The sequence below is a fragment of the Chlorocebus sabaeus genome, chromosome X (genome assembly GCF_047675955.1).
Source record: "Chlorocebus sabaeus isolate Y175 chromosome X, mChlSab1.0.hap1, whole genome shotgun sequence".
Lineage (NCBI taxonomy): Eukaryota > Metazoa > Chordata > Mammalia > Primates > Cercopithecidae > Chlorocebus > Chlorocebus sabaeus.
This window is the reverse complement of record NC_132933.1, coordinates 19,018,840-19,032,750: the sequence shown is the minus strand read 5'-3', so window position 1 is coordinate 19,032,750 and position 13,911 is coordinate 19,018,840. Positions and strand designations below refer to the sequence as shown.

At 42.9% G+C, this 13,911-nt stretch overlaps 2 pseudogenes; one reads left to right on the top strand and one right to left on the bottom strand.

Moving 5' to 3' along the window:
* Positions 1–13,911, bottom strand: part of LOC103232642 (GTP-binding nuclear protein Ran-like) — a 67,574-nt pseudogene that overhangs the window by 37,124 nt on the left and 16,539 nt on the right.
* On the top strand, positions 8,484–9,130 carry LOC103232645 (ras-related protein Rab-28 pseudogene; annotated as a pseudogene).

The following is a 13,911-nucleotide window of genomic DNA, read 5'->3' as shown; positions in this document are numbered from 1 at the left end:
CTCAATCTCCTGACCTTGTGATCCGCCCGCCTCGGCCTCCCAAAGTGCTGGGATTACAGGCGTCAGCCACCGCGCCCGGCCCTAATTTTTGTATTTTTAGTAGAGACGGTGTTTCACCATGTAGGCCAGGCTAGTCTCAAACTCCTGACCTCAAGTGATCCTCCCGCCTCGGCCTCCCAAAGTGCTAGGATTACAGGCATGAGCCACCACGCTTGGCCTCAGTGATTTCTGTTCTTACATTGTTTCTTTTCTTCTGCTTTCTTTGGTTTATTTTTATTTTTTAATATTTAATTTTTTTTTTTTTTAGTAGAGATAGGGTCCCACTATGTTGTCTGGGCTGGTCTTGAACTCCTGGGCTCAAGCAATCCTCCCACCTCAGCCTCCCCAAGTGCTGGGATTACAAGCATAAGCCATTGCGCCCAGCCCTTTGGTTTCATTTGCTTTTCTTTTTCTAGTTGCTTGAATCAGGAACTTAGATTATTAATTTAGATTATTAATTTGAGATCTTTCCTTTTTTCTAATATAAGCATCATTTAGTATTACAAATTTTTCTTTCATGGAATTGTAAAATGGTATAGCCACTTTGGAAAATAGTTTTGTATTTCCTCAAAATGGCAAACAATGAGTTACCTTAGGACTCAGCAATTCTACTCTGAGGTATATACCCCAAAGAACTGAAAACATAGGGGTTCATACCAAAACCTGCTCAGGAATGTTCATAGTAGCATTATTCATCATAGACAAAAACTATAACTCCCAAATATCTATCAACTGATGAATGGACAAACCAAATACGATACATTCATACAATGTAATATTATTTGACCAAGAGATGAAGTGCTGATGTATACCTCAATGTGCATGAACTTTGAAAACATCCTAAGTAAAAGAAGTCAGTCATGAAAGACTAAATATTGTATGATTCAATTTATATGCAAGCACAGAATAGGAAAATTCATAGAAATAGAAAGTAGTTATTTCTGGGCCCAGAGGCAGAAAGGAATAGAAAGTGACTAAGAGTAAATAAGGGGTTTCCTTTTAGGGTGATGGAAATTTTTTTTTTTTTTTTTTTGGAAACAAGGTCTCACTCTGTCACGCAGGCTGACATACAGTGGTGTGATCATAGCTCACTGCAGCCTTAACCTCCTGGGCTCAAGCGATTCTCCTGCCTCAGCCTCCCAAGTAGCATGGACTACAGGCACGTGCTACCTACCATGCCTGGCTAAAATATTCTTAAGTTAGATAGTGGTGATGGTTGCACAACTCTGTAAATATGCTTTAAAAAGAAAAAAAAAACCCCAAAACACTGAATTGTACACTATAGAAAGTAAATTAGACCAGGTACAGTGGTTCATGCCTATAATCCCACCACTTTGGGATGCCAAGGCAGGATCACATGAGTCCAGCAGCTCTCGACCGGCCTGAACAGCAAAGTGAGACCCCATCTCTACAAAACTAAAATCGGCCAGGCGTGGTGGCATGTATTTCTATTACTGATTTCTAGTTTGGTTCCACTACAGTCAGAGGACATATTCTGTGTGGTAGGCAGAATAATGGCCACCCAAAGATGTCTACATCTTAATCATTGGAACCTGTATGTTATGATACATGGCAAAGAGGAATTAAGACTGCAGATGAAATTAAAGATGCTAATCAGTTTACTAAAAATAGGAGATTACCCTGGTTTATCCACATGGGCCCAATCTAATCATAAAAGTGGAAGAGGGGCCAAGCGAGGTGGCTCACGCCTGTAATCTCAGCACTTTGGGAAGCCGAGATGGGTGGATTACCTGAGGTCAGGAGTTCGAGACCAGCCTGACCAACATGGTGAAACCCCATCTCTACTAAAAATACAAAATTAGCAGGGTGTGGTGGCGCATGCCTGTAATCAGAGCTACTCGGGAGGCTGAGACAGGAGAATCGCTTGAACCCAGGAGGCGGAGGTTGCAATGAGCCAAGATCACACCACTGCACCCCAGCCTGAGCAACAAGAGCGAAACTGGGTCTAAAAAAAAAAAAAAAAGTGGAAGAGGGAAGCAAAAAAAAGAGATGCAGCGTGACAAGGACTTAATCTGCCATTGCTGACTTTGAAGATGAAGGAAGCGGGACACAAGCCAAGGAATCTGTTAGCCTCTAAAAGCTGGGAACAGCTTCAGTTTACAGTCTGCAAGTAAACATGGACCTCATTCCTATAACCACAAAGAATTGAAGTATGTCAACAATTGAGCAAGGAAATGGATTCTCCCTTAGAGCCTATAGAAAGGAATGCAGCCGGCCAGGCACGGTACTTCACACCTGTAATCCCAGCACTTTGGGAGGCCGAGGCAGGTGGATCACCTGAGGTCAGGAGTTCGAGACCAGCCTGACTAACATGGTGAAACCCCATCTCTACTAAAAATAGAAAATTAGCCGGGCATGGTGGTGCATGCCTGTAATCTCAGCTACTCCGGAGGCTGAAGCAGGAGAATCGCTTGAACCTGGGAGGCAGAGGTTGCGGTGAGCTGAGATCGCACCATTGCACTCCAGTCTGGGCAAGAAGAGTGAAACTCCATCTCAAAAAAAAAAAAAACAAGAAAGGAATGCAGCTCTTCTGGTGCCTTGATTTTAACCTGAGACCCATGTCAGACACCTGACTTACAGAAATGTAAGATAATATATTTGTAATTATCTAAACCACTAAGTATGTGGTAATTTGTTATAGCAGCAGCAGAAAATGAATATGTTCTGAGTTGAATTTTTTTTTAATTGAGTTTTATGACCCAGGATATGATTCTATCTTGGCGAATATTTTATGGGCACTTGAAAGTAATGTGTATTCTGTTGTTGGTAGAGTGTTCTATAAACGTCAACTGGATCCTCTTAGTTGATGACATTCTTCAGTTCTTCTATATCTTTGCTGATTATATTTACAGTAGTCTGTCAATACTGAGTGTGGATATTGAAATCCCCGTCTACAATTATGGATGTTTAAATTTCTTCTTAATTCCATCAGTTTTTATTTATAAAGGTTAAGCTTTGTTGTTTGGTGATTATGGATGTTTAAATTTCTTCTTAATTCTATCAGTTTTTATTTATGAAGGTTAAGCTTTGTTGTTTGGTGCATACAAAATTAAGGATCATTGTCTTCTTTAGATTGATCCTTTCATCATTAAATAACGCCCCTCTTTATCCCTAGTAATTTTCTTTGCTTTGAAGTCTACTGTATCTGATATTAATACATTCCTGATTATTTCATTATATACTTATATGACATCTTTTTCCATCCTTTTACTTTCAACTTACCTATGTCAACCATGTTTTGAAATCAGCTTACTGTACATAGCACATAGTTGGATTACATTCTGTATCTACTCTTCCAATTTGTGTTATAATTAGTATATTCAGATCATTAACTTTCATAATAATTATTGATGTGTCAGGGCTTATGTTTGCCATTTATTTTTTTTTTCTGTCCCTTCTGTTTCTCAGTTTCTCATTCTTCTGTTTTTCTTAACTTTTTTTTTTTTTTTTTTTTTTTGAGACAGTCTTGCTGTGTTGCCCAGATAGGAGTGCAACGGCGCCATCTCGGCTCACTGCAAACTCCGCCTCCCAGGTTCAACTGCTTCTCCTGCCTCAGTCTCCCGAGTAGCTGGGATTACAGACATGAGCTACCACGCCCGGCTAATTTTTGTAGTTTTAGTAGAGATGGGGTTTCACCATACTGGCCAGGCTGGTCTTGAACTCCTGACCTCAGGTAATTCACCCGCCTCAGCCTACCAAAGTGCTGGGATTACAGGCGTTAGCCACCACACCCGGCCTCATGTGAGTTTCTTAAACATTCTGTAGAATTGTATCTTGAATTAGTTACAGTATTTTTGAACATATCACTTTGTATTGGCTTAGTGGTCACTCTATCACAATATAAATACATAACTATTCACAGTCTAGTGATATCAACAATGTATACAATTTATGTTTTGAATGAAGTGTAGAAACTTTGCTTCCATTTAAGTCTCTTCACCCTCCCCACTCTTAAAACATATTTACATATTACATCCATTTAAAAATATAATTATATGCAAAGCATATGTAGTGACAATGTACATTTCTTCTACATACAGTGAGCACCGTATCAGATGATATGACTTTGGTTCAACCACCAAATATTTCTAAAACTGTTGAAGATAGTCTATTATTCTTATTCCTACTTTTACCTACTCCATTGTTCTTTTTTCTTTTTGAAGTTCCACATCTTCTGTTTAATTTCCTTTCTGTTTGGAGAACTTCCATCAGCCATTCTTTGAGGGTAGGTCCACTAGCATCAAATTCTCTGTTTTCTTTTGTCTAAAAATGTCTTTATTTCTCCTTCATTCCTCAAGGATATTGTCACCAGAGAGAGAATTTGTGATTGATAGTTATTTTCTTGAGATAATTTATAAAATATTGTGCCACTGCCTTCTGACCTCCATTGTTTCAGGTGAAAAATTTGCTGCCATTCAAATTGGTGTTCCCCTATATACAACACATCATTTCTCTGTAGCCGCCTTCAAGACTTTTCCTTTTAGTTTTCAAAAGTTTAATTAAGATATGTCTTAGCGGGTCAGGCGCGGTGGCTCATGCCTATAATCCCAGCACTTTGGGAGGCCGAGGCAGGGGGATCACCTGAGGTCAGGAGTTCGAGACCAGCCTGGCCAACATGGTGAAACCTCGTCTCTACTAAAAATACAAAAATTAGCTGGGTATGGTGGTAGGTGCCTGTAATCCCAGCTACTGGGGAGGCTGAGGTTGCAGTGAACCGATGAGATCATGCCACTGCACTCCAGCCTGGGCGACAGAGTGAGACTCCTCTTGGAAAAAAAAAAAAAAAAGTATCTTAGCATGTATTTATTTGAGTTTATCCTCTGGCATTCATTCACAACTTCTTGAATCTGTAAGTTTACACCTTTCACAAAATTTAGGAAAATTTTAGCCTGATTTCATCCAATATATCTTCAACTCCACATTTTCTCTCACTTCTTATTCTGTAACTCTTACAATATGTGTTATTTACTTCTTTTGTTATTGTACCACAGGTCTCTGGGGCTCTATTCTTTTTTTTTTTTTTTTTTTGAGACTGTCTCGCTCTGTCACCCAGGCTAGAGTTCAGTGGCACAATCTCGCTGCAACCTCCACCTCCCAAGCTCAAGCGATCCTCTCACCCTCATCCTCCCAAGTAGCTGAGACCACAGGTGCACACCACCATGCCTGGTTAATTTTTATATTTTTGTAGGGAAGGGGTTTTGCCACATTGCCCAGGCTTGTCTTGATTTTCTGAGCTCAAGCGATCTGCCCACCTCAGCTTCCCAAAGTGCTGGGATTACATGCACGAACCACTGCACCTGGCCATATTTTTACGTTTACTTTCTATCTGTTGCTCAGATTAATTTTTTTTTTAGACAAGGTCTCACTCTGTCCCCCAGGCTGGAGGGCAACAGCACAATCATAGCTCACTGTAGCCTCCATCTCCTGGGCCCAAGCGATCCTTCTACCTCAGCCCCCTAAGTAGCTTGGACTACAGACATGCACCACCATGCCCGGCTAAATTCTAAGTTTTTGGTAGAGATGGGGTCTCACCATGTTGTCCATACTGATCTCAAACTCCTGAGCTCAGGTGATCCTCCTGCCTCAGCCTCCAAAAGTGCTGGCATTACAAGTATGAGCCACTGCACCTGGCCTCAGATTAGATAATTTATATTATTTTATATTCATGTTTACTGATTCCTTCCTCTGTCATATTCATTCTGCTATTGAGCCCGTTCAATACATTTACTTATTTGCTCAGTGCAAGTAATCCCCACCCCACCACACCAGCAATCTCATCTTCTTGCCACTTTATGATCCCTCTACCCACCAAGACCCTAAAACTTTGAACTCTGGTGAACATGCTATCCATATGCCTTTGTGTAGCTCTCCCCTTACTTCTTTGATGCCCCGTGGTGACCCACTGCCAACTTTTCCATACAGGGAAGGGAAGGTACGAAGAGAAAAAATGATTAGAAGTGAGGGAAAGGGGCCAGAGGCGGTGGTTGACGCCTATAATCCCAGCACTTTGGGAGGCTGCGGCGGGTGGATCACAAAGTCAGGAGTTCAAGGCCAGCCTGACCAAGATGGTGAAACTCTGTCTCTACTAAAACTACAAAAATCAGCAAGGCGTGGTGGTGGGCACCTGTAATCCCAGCTACTCTGGAGGCTGAGGCAGGAGAATCATTTGAACTGGGAGGCAAAGGTTGCAGGGAACTGAGATCACGCCACTGTACTCCAGCCTGGATCAACGAGAGACTGAGACTCGGTCTCAAAAAAAAAAAAAAAAAGAAGTGAGGGAAAGGAAGGAAATAAAGAAAGGGATTGGGAAATGAGAAGGGAAAGGAAGAATGTGGGACACGATGGTTATATGGGAAAGAAAGATGGTAACAGAATAAAAGAAAACATGGAAAGGGAAAGAAAGAAGAGGGCTGGTCATGGTGACTCACACCCGTAATCCCAGCACTTTGGGAGGCCCAGGCAGGCAGATCACAAGGTCAGGAGTTAGAGACCAGCCTGGCCAATATGGTGAAACCCCGTCTCTACCAAAATATAAAAATTAGGTGGGCGTGGTGGTGGGTGCCTGTAGTCCCAGCTACTCAGAGGAGGCTGAGGCAGGAGAATCGCTTGAACCTGGGAGGCAGAGGTTGCAGTGAGCTGAGATCACGCCACTGAACTCCAGCTTGGGTGACAGAGCGAGACTCCATCTCAAAAAAAAAAAAGAAAAAAAAAAGATGAGAACAGATGGAAAATTGGAGGTGGGGGGCGAATGAAAGGAAATAGGTAGAGAAAGGAAAGAAAGGGAAGAGGTGCATAGAAAAAAAAAGATGGAAAAGGAACAGAAACAGAGAAGGAAAGGGAAGATAGAAAGGGAATAAAAAACGGGAACCTACGGCATTTTTTTCTGTTTATGGGTCATGTTTTCCTGTTTCATGGCATGTTTAGTAAATGTTTCATTGTAGACTGCACACTGTGAGTGATATGTTGTAAGGAATCTGGATTATGCTGCATCTTTTGAAAAGTATTGAGTTTTGTTCTGAGAGGCAGTTAATTTTCTTGATCCTTGATCCTAGTGAGGCATAATTTAGGCTTTAATAGGGCAGTCTTAGTCTTTTTTTTTTTTTTTTTTTTTGAGACAGTCTCACTCTGTCACCCAGGCTGGAGTACAGTGGCACGATCTCGGCTCACTGCAAGCTCCGCCTCCCGGGTTCACGCCATTCTCCTGCCTCAGCCTCCCGAGTAGCTGAGACTACAGGCGCCCACCACCACACTCGGCTAATTTTATTTGTATTTTTAGTAAAGACGGGGTTTCACCATGTTAGCCAGGATGGTCTCGATCTCCTGACCTCGTGATCCGCCCGCCTCAGCCTCCCAAAGTGCTGGGATTACAGGCGTGAGCCACCGCACACGGCCTTTTATTTTTTCGAGATGGAGTCTTGCTCTTCTCCCAGGCTGGAGTACAGTGCCCTAATCTCAGCTCACTGCAATCTCTGCCACCCGGGTTCAGCGATTCTCTTGCCTCAGCCTCCCAAGTAGCTGGAATGACAGGCGCACGTCACTATGCCCAGCTAATTTTTTTGTATTTTTTATAGAGACGGGTTTTCACCACGTTGGCCAGGCTGGTCTCAAACTCCTGACCTCGTGATCCGCCCACCTTGGCCTCCCAAAGTGCTGGGATTACAGGCGTGAGCCACCACGCCCCGCCTAGAGTAGTCCCTACTCTAGGAGGTGGTTCTTTCCCCGAAGGTGTGGTTTTTCAAGTGAATGCCTATGATGTTAAAAAGTTCTCTCCACTCTGGCAAGGTCAGAACCTCATATTTCTCAGCACTGTGCAACCTCTAGTATCTCCATTCTTTTTTTTTTTTTTTTTGAGACAGACTCTTGCTCTGTCACCCAGGCTGGAGTGCAATGGCGCAATGTTGGCTCACTGCAACCTCTGCCTCCTGGGTTCAAACCATTCTCCTGCCTCAGCCTCTCAAGTAGCTGGGACTATAGGCATGAGCCACCATACCCGGCTAATTTCTGTATTTTCAGTAGAGATGGGGTTTTGCCATGTTGGCCAGGCTGGTCTCAAACTCCTGACTTCAACTGATCCGCCCACCTTGGCCTCCCCAAGTGCTGGGATTACAGGCATGAGCCACTGCACCTGGCCTTCTCCATTCTTCTTTCAACCCCATAGCAGCTGCTCTTTTCTAGGCCTCAAAGGATCTCATACTACACATGTACAGCCCAGCCCTCAACAAAAGACCCACAGGGGGCAGAGGGAGAAGAGATTGGCAAGATGGCACCTGGCGAGAGATTCTCCAGTAGCTGCTGACATCGAGCAGACAAGTGAGGTACTGTCCCCACTACCTCCCCTTCTTCCTTCCTCACCCCTGGAGACATTCTCCTTCCCCTCCTCCCTCCACCTGGGGGAGGGGGGTGGGCATGGTTCCTGGGACATCATGTAGGACTCTAAGGAAGAGAGCCAGGAACAGCACTGAAAATCATCGTGCTAGGGAACAGCACCTCCCGGAAGACCTCCTTAGCTGCAGATTTTGCTCAGAAACTTTCAAGAACCAGTACAAACTATAGGACTGGATTTATTTTGAAAACGATAACATTGCCAGGAAACTTGAATGCTACTCTCTAGTCTGGGATACAGGAGGCCAGACAATAGGAAGCAAAATGTTGGACAGATGCATCTATGGAGCACAGGAAATCCTCTTGGTATATATTACAAGTTATCCAAGCTTTGAGAATTTTTAGAAGATTAATGAAGAAAGTGAGTGAAGAGTCAGAAACTCAGCCACTGGTTGCCTTAGTGGGCAATAAAATTGATTTGGAGCATAATCAAACAGTAAAACCTGAAAAACACTTACGGTTTTGCCAGGAAAATGGTTTTAATAGCCACTTGGTTTCAGCCAAGGCAACAGACTCTGTCTTCCTGTGTTTTCAAAAAGTTGCTGCTGAAATCCTTGGAATCAAATTAAACAAAGCAGAAACAGAACAGTCACAGAGTGTGGTGAAGGCAGATATTGTCAACTACAACCAGGAACCTATGGCAAGAGCTGTTAACCCTTCTAGAAGCTCTGTGTGTGCAGTTGGGTGAGCTCATTTTTCCATTGTGTTGATAGTTCCGGCTGCCCTTCACCTCTGGGTGTGTCTGAGAAATTCTAAGAACTTGTTTTATCAGTGACCATCTCTGTAGTTCAGTTAACACTTTCCTCCAAACTTGCTTCATCCTTAAGTGTTCCTCCTAGCCGTAGGCATGTACTTGGATTCAAAAGAATTCAACACTGGGACCACACACATTGCATTCAAACCGGAAGGCTCATTCTCCGGAATTAGACTGTTTCACTGAAAAAGAATGGTGTCTGGCCAGGAACAGTGGCTCATGCCTGTAATCCCAGCACTTTGGGAGGCCGAGGTAGGTGGATTGATCACTTGAGGTCAGGAGTTTGAGACCAGCCTGACTAGTATGGTGAAACCCCGTCTCTACTAAAAATACAAAAAATTAGCCGAGCGTGGCGGTGTACACCTGTAATTCCAACTACTCGGGAGGCTGAGGCAGGAGAATCGCTTAAACCCGGGAGGTGGAGGTTGCAGTGAGCCAAGATCTCACCATTGCGCTCCAGCCTGGGCAACAAGCGAAACTCCATCTGGAAAAAAAGAAAAAAAAGAAAAAAGAAAAAACAATGGTGTTGCTTCTCTGTATGTTCTTGCTTTTTTTCCCTGATGTAAATGTTTTAAACAAATATGAAAAGTATCCTAGTCTTGATCATCAGCCAGGATCTTGTCACAGTGGTTTCATTCTCTCATGTGAACTCACACATGTCGAAGTATACTTCAGGGTGCAAATATCACACAACTAACATATTTTGCCTATAGATACTTGAGAAGGTATTCTGTTGCTATCAATTGCAAATAAAAATAAAGCTGTCATCTAACTGAACATGCTCAAAATAAGCCTGTAATAGAAATATTTTTTCATTTTTAAAAAGGGGCCTGGCCAGGCACGGTGGCTCACGTCTGTAATTCCAGCATATTGGGAGGCCAACGCAGATGGATCACCTGAGGTCAGAAGTTCGAGACCAGTCTGGCCAACATGGTGAAACCCTGTCTCTACTAAAAATACAAAAAAAAATTAGCAGGGCATGGTGGCAGACGCCTGTAATCCCAGCTACTCAGGAGGCTGAGGCGGAGGTTGCAGTGAGCTGAGATTGAGCCATTGCACTCTAGCCTGGGCAACAAGAGCGAAATTCCGTCTCAAAATAAATAAATAAGTAAAAAGGGGCCTAAATTGCCTATTTTGTAGACTGTAGTCATGATGTATTGCGTAATAGGTTAGATGACTTTATGAATTTAGATAAATGTTCAGCTGATGCTCCACCTGGAATTTCTCCTGCAAACTGCGTAAGAATAGTCCAGGAATGAGTTATGACATAGGTTTTGTTTGTTTTGGGGGTCTGTTGTGGTGGTGGGTTTTATTTTTTCAGATTTTTTTTGTTTTTGAGACAGGGTCTCCGTCACCCAGGCTGTGCAGAACCACAACCACACTCACTGCCACCTCGAACTCCCAGGCTCAAGCGATCCTCCCACCTCAGCCTCCCAAGTAGTTGGAACTACAGGCATGTACCACCACACCCAGCTAATTTTTAAGTTTTTTGTAGAGATGGGGTCTCGCTATGTTTCAAAGGCTGGTCTCAAACTCTTGGCCTCAAGTGATCCTTCTGCCTCGGCCTCCCAAAGTGCTGGGATTATAGGTGTGAGCTACCACACCTGGGCAGTGATATACTGTTGAATCTTTGCGAATCAGACTGTACCTGATGTTCAGATGTTTTTCTCTCACAAATTTAAATTTTCTTAAAAGACCCACAGGGTGGTGGCTCACGCCTGTAATCTCAATACTTTGGGAGGCCGAGGTGGGCAGATCACCTGAGGTCAGGAGTTCAAGACCAGCCGGCCAACATGGCAAAACCTCACCTCTACTTAAAAATACAAAAATTAGCCAGACATGGTGGTGGATGCCTGTAGTCCCAGCTATTCGAAAGGCTGAGGCAGGAGAATCACTTGAATCTGGGAGATGGAGGTTACAGTGAGCCAAGATGGCACCACTGCACTCCAACCTGGACAACAGAGTGAGACTCCATCTCAAAAATCAAAAAAAAATTTTAAAAGACCCGTAGGGAACCCCCACACCAACATCTGGGGGACACTATGTTTTCCCACTTCAAAACCCAAACTGTGATCTTTGCTTCCCTTGTCCAGTGAGTGAGAACAGTGTGCTGTGTTTGAACTTCACCTTCCTGTGCTACAATCAGAAAATTGCCCCGTCAGAGAATTGAGTGAACATGGGGCTCCATGGGGCTCTCCTCATGTGGTTTTCTTTTCTCAGGGATTGTATTTCTAGAGTACTTATTGTGCAATGTCTCAAAATAGTTGCCTCATTATATGTTGGTTAGTTTTACAGTTGTTTATGGGGAGACAGCAGGTGCTGTATCGATTACTCCATCATTTCCAGAAGTGGAAGTTGCTTTGTTTACTTTTCTGTGTATTACACTTCAATTTTTAAAATCTTTTTCATGCTCATTTTTGTGGTGGAATAAAAACGGTTTTATTTGTTTTATGAGACATGGTCTTGCTCTGTCACCCCAGGCTGGAGTACAGTGGTGTGATCATAGTTTACTGCAGGCTTAATGGGCTCAAGCAATCCTCCGGCCTCAGTCTCCTGAGTAGCTAGGACTATAGGCAAGTGCCATCATGCCCAGCTAATTTTATTTTTCATGGAAATAGGGTCTATGTTGCCTAGGCCTCAAGCTATCCTCCCAAAGTGCTGAGATTACAGTTATGAGCCATCACACCCAGCCAAAATGTTTTTTAAAAGCTAAAGGAGGCCAGGTGCAGTGGCTCACGCCTGTAATCTCAGTACTTTGGGAGGCTAAGGCGGGCGGATCACGAGGTCAGGAGATCGAGACCATCCTGGCTAACACGGTGAAACTCTGACTCTACTAAAAAAATTAGCTGGGTGTGGCGGTGGATGCCTGTAGTCCCAGCTACTCAGGAGGCTGAGGCAGGAGAATGGCATGAACCTTGGAGGCGGAGCTTGCTGAGCTGAGATCACACCACTGCACTCCAGCCTGGGCTACAGAGCAAGACTCTGTCTCCAAAAAAAAAAAAAAAAAGCTAAAGGAAGATTATTACAACATCACACAGGCTTAGACCCCTCAGGACTGAAGGATTAGTAAACCAAGTAAAATACCAACCATTAACTGAGGTAAAAAATATATACATATATACAAAATGGGTATTTTAGGAAGAATATTATAATTACCAATTATTGCCTTGTGACTAGTTACCTAAGCAAGAGTTATAGTCTCTACCTGAATTTCTCCTTTTACTGCATCATACTGTTGTTTTCTCTTCTCCCAATATTTTATATAGAATGTTTAGGGATACAGTTTAACATTTTCAGTTTATATATTGGAAAAATAAGATTGCAGACATTCTGCACTTGGAGTTGAATGCAACTATTCACAAAACTTAGGGTTGTCTTTGGGGTAGCCATAAAGCAGTACACTTGAAGATGTATGCCAAATAGTTAAAGTATGTTAGGCAATGGTATTTTTGGAAGAACAAATGAGAAGTGAAGCACATTCATTCAATTAACATATACTTGCTGAACTACTACTATGTTCTAGGCATCATCTCAGGCTTTGGGGATGCAGGAATAAACAAAACAGGCAAAGATCCCTGATCCTATGGAAATTATAATTCTATCAAGAGAAGACAAAAAGAAACAATGGGTTTTTAAAAATTGGTACGTCGGCCCGGCACAGTGGCTCACACCTGTAATCACAACACTTTGGGAGGCCGAGTCGGGCAGATTATTTGAGGCCAGGAGTTCAAAACCAGCCTGGATAACATGATGAAACCCCGTCTCTACTAAAAACACAAAAATTGGCTGGCCATGGTGGTGGGCACCTATAATCCCAGCTACTCAGGAGGCAGAGGGAAGAGAATCCCTCAAGCCTGGGAGGCGGAGGTTGCAGTGAGCAGAGATCATACCACTGCACTCCAGCCTGGGTGACACAGTGAGACCCTGTCTCCAAAACAAAAAAAAATAAAAGTTAGGGAAGAGGATCAGCAAGAGACTGGAAGTAGTGATCAATAGGGTAGAAGAAAAAGAAAGTGTAGTATCCTAAAATTAGGATACTATCAGGGAAGGAGTCAAATATGAAAGTAAGAGGAAAATTTAGATTGAATCTAACAATGTGCAGGTCACTGGTGACCTTGACAAGAGCAGTTTCACTGAAACTGCTTTGACTGAAATGCGAAGTCTTTTTGCATTGTGAGTGAAAGCTTGACTGAAATGAATTAAAGAGAATGTGGTAAGGGGAATTGTAGGCAGCAGGCACAGGTAACTCTTTCAAGACATTTGGCCACAAAGGAGAATAAGGAACTGGGGTAGTATGTGGACAGCATTGTGTAGTGCATAGTTATTGTTGATTTTACTGTCCCATATCCATTCTACCTTCTCATGGTACATCAATTATCTTCGAGCATTAACTTCTCCCCCATTGTATACTTGCTTTGTGGAACCACCACCTGCACTCAAGCTGTAAGTGTTGGTAGAGAAAAATATATAAACATGTTTAACTAGTTTCTCTATAAATTCATGATACAAATCTCAAATGGGACTTAAGACTACCAAATACTTCTCTAGTTTGTTCACTTTCCAATTTTTCAGATAACTGTCTCATTTATTATCTCTCCTCAAACCTCCTCACTTTCACCTGATAACTTTGCCTCTAAATAACTAGAAGAAACAAACAATACTAAAAGTTTCCTGGCAGGGTACAGTGGCTCACGCCTGTAATCTCAGCACTTTGG